Genomic DNA, 7,525 nt, shown 5'->3' on the forward strand with positions numbered 1-7,525 from the left:
AACTTTTCTTCAAAGTCACTAATCACTAATAACAACGAAAAGCTCTAATTCACATTAACTAATGAAAGCAAAGGAGATTTTTTTTTTTTTTTTTAATTGATGGAAAGATGCACTAAACAAAATTTGAGAAATGATAATAAAATAGTAAAGACACAAATTTCACTCAATGCAAACACATTCAAATCCCTAAATGCCAAAGCAGTCCTTCAAAACCAAAAAAAAAGTCCCAAAGACACCGATGAGCCATGTAATCTAGGCCCAAAACGAAACAAAGCAGAGTTCAAGTAAAAAAGAGTTAGGTCACTCAAACAATGCAATGAAATGATTAACAACCACTGAACGAGTGCAAGGGAGCGATCAGAAAGTCGACTGGACGAATAGAAGACCAAAACTCCTAAGGAGGCTTCGACACACAAAGCCACTAGATGCCCTAGGGCTAGAAACGTGAAATCGATAGAAAATGGCAAACACCCAAAGGGTAAAGGTTAAGGCCAGTCAAACAGGACTCCAACACACTTAAGCAGTTGAAAGAAGGTACCTAGAACAAAAACCAAGCTCAGGAGGCTCAAAACCAAGCAAACTTCAAAAGTTCCCAGGTTTGGTGCGACTGCCACGCTGCAACTAATGCCTTTTAAGGATTGGCGCGGGTTGTATATGAGAAACTAGCGCCAATTGGCATGACTATTACACTATAAAAGTGCGCCAGTAAATTTTTCTATGCAAAAACAAAAAATAAGCGATCCAAATCTAGGCCAACAATAACCAGGTAAACCAAGAGGCGAGAAACAGCAAAGGAACTCAGCCGAGAAGGCTAACCAAGCAGGTAAAAACCAAGAAACAACCAAAAAGCAAGACAAGCTCCCCAGTGGAGTTGCCAAATTGTTGTGGAGGTAAATCCCCTCTGCGGATAGAGGCGATCCCTACTAGCCCAGACCGGGTCTAGCAACAATCATACAACGCTACAGCGCAAGTTCCTAATTGCAAATTAATAGACCAGTGATGAAGGCCTACCTAGATTCCAACGCTAGTGCTTGTAGAAGAGGTGGTGCTCCCCGTTCCTTTGCCCCAGCAGATCACAATCCTCACGATCTTCGTGAATGGACACCTTCACATACAAGAAACGACGCAAACACAAACATAAAATCCAGCATATGCAACTATATATCAGTCAGAAAGGATATAACTTATCATCATCACAAATAACAATAAGAGTGGAACCATAACCAATAGTTGTTCATTAACAATTCATCAAAGAAGAATACAACCAAAGTTCTGACGCTAGATTCTCCTTTGGCTGGGTAGTCAGCAGCACATGTCTTGCAAATCTTGTTGAGAATAGGGACAAGCCTCTCTCTCTTTGGTTATTGGACAAGAATCTCCTTGCTTGGATTTGGCCTTGTGGGAATTAAGAAGGCTCTTGTAGCATGAAGCTCTTGGAAACTTGACAATTCTCAACCTCTAGAACTATGGAACTAGCTTTGCCAAGGAAAATGGACAAGCTTTTATAGATGGAGGAAGGGGAGTTGGGATCATCCACAATAATCATGGGATTGGCCATATCATCAAGGAAGCTTCCATGAGAGGTGGCAAACCACTTCCTCTCTATGGAAATCCGTAGCCAACCAACCCAACTCAAGATAGATTCAGTCCAGGAATTTGTTAGGATGAAACTTCCACCGTTTGTTTGTTAAAAAACACCACTGATTATGGTTGGCGCGGGTGCGACTCAGTGACAAAGTGCCAACTGGCGCGCCCTCTTTGGAGGATTTCCCCCATTGGCGCAAGGGCTGCACTATGGAACCGCGCCAATGGAAAAAGGGCTATTTTTAGGGTTTTTTAGCAGGAGATGTATTCAGGGCAAATGAAGCTCATGCAAGTGTTTTCAAGTCATGTTACTTGTCATAGGCCCCGTAATGAGTCCTCCAAGATGCAGGAGAGGGGTAACAGAGATGGTGACAAATTGCTGTGTAACAGAGTCCCTAGAATATTAGTTTTGAAATCTTCTATTAGATTTCTGATTTCTGCATGGGTTATACCTCCACCGGGGAGCTTACTATCCCTTGTGATCATGTCACGTTCTGTTGGCTTTAGTCTTGTGCTGCCTCTCAAACTCCTGATACATAAATCAATGATGTCAGTAAAATTTTCCTGATATATGTCACCTTTGCCCATAATGTTTAATGTTTCAACCCATTGTTCTTTCATCGCTTTAATTAATGTAATTTTTAACACATTGTTAGGCAAGGGTAAAGATGCATAAGGATATCTCTGAAGATTGTATTGAAAGCGTTCTACATATTCCTCTAGTGTTTCATTAGGTCTTGCTGTCATTTGAAATATTTCATCCTTTAATTCTCTGGACCTACAATAATCCTGATATTTCTTTAGAAAAGCACATTTCATCTAATCCCAGTCATTTATAACACCTCCACCTATCCCCATAAACCATCGTAAAGCTGCTCCTTTTAATGTGGAGGGAAATAGTTTTAGTTTTTGGGGATCGGTGGTATAGTCATACCCCGGCATAATACATCGAATTCAAACATAAATGCATCTGGATCTTCCGATGTTAGGCCATGGAATGTAGGAATATGTTGGAGAGGAATGGCCTTCATAGGTGCATTAACTGTAGTGTCCACAATGGGATATCGCAGTGTGGAGGTTTGAGGTGGTTGCTGGTTTTGGGCCATTTGATCAAATATGTGCCAATATCCTTTTAGGATTTCTAGGGAGTTATTCCTAAGCTGACTAGAAGGAGTAGGAATGGCCTTGACGGCACTTCCTTGGTCTAGGATAATGAGTGGTCCTTGCTAAACTATTATCTGGGGGGATTTTGGCTCTTTAGGTTCTTCTGTTTTGTTTTGGATGATCTTAATAGCAGTCCCCTTATCTGGGCTGCTGAGTGTTAGAACTATTTCGTGAGGGGATTTTGGCTCTTCTATTTCCCCTGTTTCTCCTCCTCCTTCGTGGAGATTGCCAGAGTTCCCTTCTTGAAAATAAATTGGGCAAGAATTCTTAATTTCTTGAAAATATTGCTTAGTCTCTTATGTTTTGTTGTGCACCTCAGCAAAGGCTACAGATGGTGAACCTGTGGTCCGAAGGGAGCCACTAGGTTGTCTAGAAGCAACTTTTCTAGGGCTCACTCATGAGATACGGCTTGCTTAATGATATTGTCTATGAAGGTTGATCGACCAAGGGTCACCGATCCCTTGGATTTGTCAGGTTTGGGTAGTGGTTTTGGAGTATTTTCAAGTTTTTTCTTCTTAGTCATACACACAACTCAAATGTTTATTTCTACCCACAAAAGAATTAACAAATATGCTGGAAAGCGGGCTGGGGAGCAAGGCTATTACATGCTCTGTACGTAGGTTCTTACCTTCCGTTTTTAATACCCAATTCTTTCCTAGCAAGCACTTATCAGATGCACAATACTCTCTGGAAGAAAAAAATGGCTACACTCTCCCGGTAACGACACCAAAATGTTGAGGTATATAAGGTGTCTTTTCAACTCCTATTTATCCTACATTAGTTATCAATCCAGGAATGATTTTCTATTTCAAGAGTGTACTCAGTCTGAGGTGACAATTTAATCCAAGAGTAATGTTTTCCAATTTGCAGTACAGTGCTTCAAATACAAGAGTAAACGAATGCTTGAAATAAAACCTATTTTCAAATAAAAGAAACTCAATGCTCTGAAACTAAATCATTCACTCAGGAAATTAACAGTAACTATTAGTCAAGGATGCAGTAGCAATAACTCTTTCCTTTTTCAACTGATGAAAATGAAATCAAACATAAACAAGATCCACAATCTGAGAACTCTGACAATAGTAGCCAATGTTCTTTACAGTTGTTGATCTCACGCTCCACACTAAAGTGACTAAAAATGACATGGAATCAAATCAACAATGCTGCTAATGGAATAAATGTGCTAACTGTAATGATGCTAAAAGGAAAAACCAGATACTTGCAGAAAAGAAATGAACAGCAATGTTATCTAGTAGAAACGAACAGCAATATCATTCAACAGAAATGAACAACAATCTTATTTAAGAGAGATGAACAACAATCTGCAATGAACAACAAAGTCAGTTTACTGGAATGAATAGCGAAGCTTTATAATTGAAATGAACAACATAACAATATAGTTTCTCAAGATAATAATCTTATTATGATGAAAAGGAACGGCAACGCGATTCAGTTACAGTAAGACAATTCATAAACTCTGGAAACGAAGAACAGTAAAGTAATGCGATTTAAATGAATGAAAACCAAACCAAACCATCACGCGATTGCGATTGAAAGTAATGGTACAGATAGAAAGTGGATCCACCAGGGCCGGTTCCTTATCCGCTAGTGAAGCACCGTTGAACTACTTCAGTATAAACGAATGGAACAATAACCAACTTATGTATTAATCATATGAAAATGTTACAGGAAATCATACTCTGTTTTAATCAACGAGAGTCGATAATCAAAGTAGGAATACAACAGTGAGTTCTGAATAATGATAGTTGATAATCCGTCCCCTAATCTTTACAAGAACTGTCCCTTTTATAATGGACAAGCGGATAAAACAAGGAATAACAAATAGACTGTAAAATATCGATCCCTCAGGATCAAGAGGTCCTGAGGGATACGCTCCATCCTCTAACTCTAGTCAATCCCTTTGTCTTCTTGAACTAATGCTACGATTTTCCATCCTTATCCTTAACTATGCGCTCCAATTCTGATCTGCTTGTTTGGATATGGCTTCCTGGTGAAGGAACAATAATTACTCTGTTTTGTCTTTTCCTTCAAAATGGTAGTTTTCCATTTCTTCTATTTTTTGCATGGAAAAAGACAATAATTAACTAATTTGCAATAATCAATAACTCCCTAGTTTTCGCTATAATTCTTTGATATATTATCATCTTAGGAATAAAAGGAGTTATTATAAAAGGAAAAGATAAGGAAATAAATGGAAAATTCATACCTTTTTCATCGCCTCATAAAAACCATGTAATTTGCATGCAAATTAGTCAAAGAATAGGCTGGAGAGGGATTGTCATGCAGTGGTCTAAAACCATGATTTGTAGCTAAAACTTCAAAGATGGGCCCTATTTGTCCTTCGGGCAACTCATATATGGCCTTGTATCCTTCTGCAGGATACCGATAATAGGGCTTCGAAACCTACAACCAAGCCAATATGGGCCTTCCCTCAAAATGAGGTTACTATAGGTAACCAGGCGATCTACAACTAACTTGAAGTTCTGGTAATTGAATGCCTCTCTGTCTTGTATATTCCAATTGGAAGTTTTCCATCTGAATTTAGCTACTCCCAAGGAATTGTCTTTGACAGAGAGGAAGTATTCTACCCCTTCCTGGACAATTTCTTTGTGGTTGGGTCTTGTTATCACCCCAAGAAACTCACCTAGGTTGTATATCAGTGATGCTTGAGAACATTACAAAGTCAACAAAAATGTTGGATTAATGGTGGATGAATGAAAAAAATGCTGCATATTCAAGCTAGATAACCACTTCTACTATGATTGACCCCAGACAAGGGTGAGCACCCCCAGACTACAAGGCTTTTAACCACCAATTACTCATGGTTTGAGGATAGAAGACTGACCACACCAGCAGATGCACAGGACCCTGTGATGGCCGGCTGCAACGAGTTAAAATGTCTGTAAATCCGGTTTCTAATACATAGACAGGGTGACAGCTGTCTATGCATTAAAACAACAGAAACCTATCAACAATTTCAATAATACTAACTAGATTCTAACACAGAGGTGGGATGACAACCCCTCTAATGATAAACATCTACAGCAAATGAAAAATGCGTGATAGGCACAGCCTGGAACATAGAAGAAGTGAAATGAGAAATTGACAGCAAAAGAACCTTGTATTAGCTAGAAATGAAGACCAGACGCTACAGGTTACAAAGTAGTTACAGTCTCCAGAAGTTGAAGCTTGCAACAGAATAACATTGATCTAACACTCATCAACCCATTACATCTGTCTTCTGGGTATATATAGAATTTGTTACAAAAATGCTCTGCTAGTCTATGCGTGGAGGTGTTTTAATTGACCACCAACCACATTTACAAACTATTATGGGCCTTTGATACATTCTAATTGTCTTAATTAACAAATTTTACATTCTTGGTACTTGGGTGTACTCCTCGAACTGGTGGAATGTTTCATGAATAAATGTCCATAATTGCTGAAGGCGTTTAACTGCTCAAGGCTGTACTTTTCCTTCCTTGGCTCTGCTGCCTCTTGAATGCGGTTGTTGAGGATTCAATGCACAGTGCACTGGATGATGGCTTCCTTCCTCCTTCGCGCGCACAGGACATGCTCAAAACATGGAAAATGCATGAAAATGGACGATAGCATGGGCATGAAAGCTGACCGTCGGATAACTCAGATGGGCGGCAAGGATCTTATTAATGGGACGTGATGGAAATCATGAGGGGCAATGGGGATCAATAGAAATCATTGGATTAAACAAATGAGAGGTGGAGATCAATGTATAGAGGCTTATTAGGAGACATATGCGTGAGAGGAACGTGGACCACCGGATCATGATTGGGCAGATCCGACGGTTGACGGGGAGAGGAGATGCGAAAGAGTTAGCAGGTGGGGACCGTACTGGATGACGGTAAATGGTTTCCCCGCACTGCTCTTTGGTAGAAGGTAGATTACGTACACGTCAGTGCGATCCCATGAAACAACGACACATGGTTGACAGGACAGTGGGGAAAACCAGTTTCTCGCGGGTTAACGGACGAGCGATTTCATGGAGTGGGGGAAGCAGATACCGTCGAATCTGTGGGAGATGATCAGACGCTGCAGGTAAATGCATATGTGTCGGGATGACGTGATAGGTAAATGCACGGGGGTTTATGATTATGGTCATGTGCATTATATGTATTAACATTTAAGTGCCTGGGGACTAAACACATAATGGGTTTATATGGGGTTTTGAGGGTTTTATAAGGCTTTTAAACATAAACATCCGGGAGCTAGGTAAACAAGGGTTTCTTGCCAGAAGTGGGTGTAAAACAACGATAGAAGGGGTTTAAAGAGCGTAAGGAGGTTTTAAGGGGAAGGAAGAAATGGAGATGACGGGGTAAAAGGAAGTGAGCAGGAATATAGGAAGAGGCAAATATAACCATTATAAACCATCTCTGAGCTAGCAACCAAGGACCAGACTTATTCCTCCTCCTAGAAAATCAACAGCATGTAGCAGAGCTAACACTGGCTCTTTCTGGGGATGAGATCCTCCCTGTGAGGTCTCAAGAACCTACAGATCAATGCCTTCCTGATGAAAAACCAATTAGCAAAATTCCTAGTGTTCCATTGGGCATGGAGTCTACTACATCTAAACTAAAAGTGATAAAAACACCATATTTACAACTCTTTAAGGCCAAAAGACCTTAAACAACATAAATTTTCGAAAACCACCCATTAACTGGGCCATCAAAAACTGTCTCTCCTCCCATACTTTTCAGTATGAAGGTGTTGTTCCCTTGAA

This window comes from Pinus tabuliformis, chromosome Q (assembly GCF_031772625.1).
Source record: "Pinus tabuliformis cultivar Carrire ecotype Pingquan chromosome Q, CPIR1, whole genome shotgun sequence".
In the NCBI taxonomy this organism is placed as follows: Eukaryota; Viridiplantae; Streptophyta; class Pinopsida; order Pinales; family Pinaceae; genus Pinus; species Pinus tabuliformis.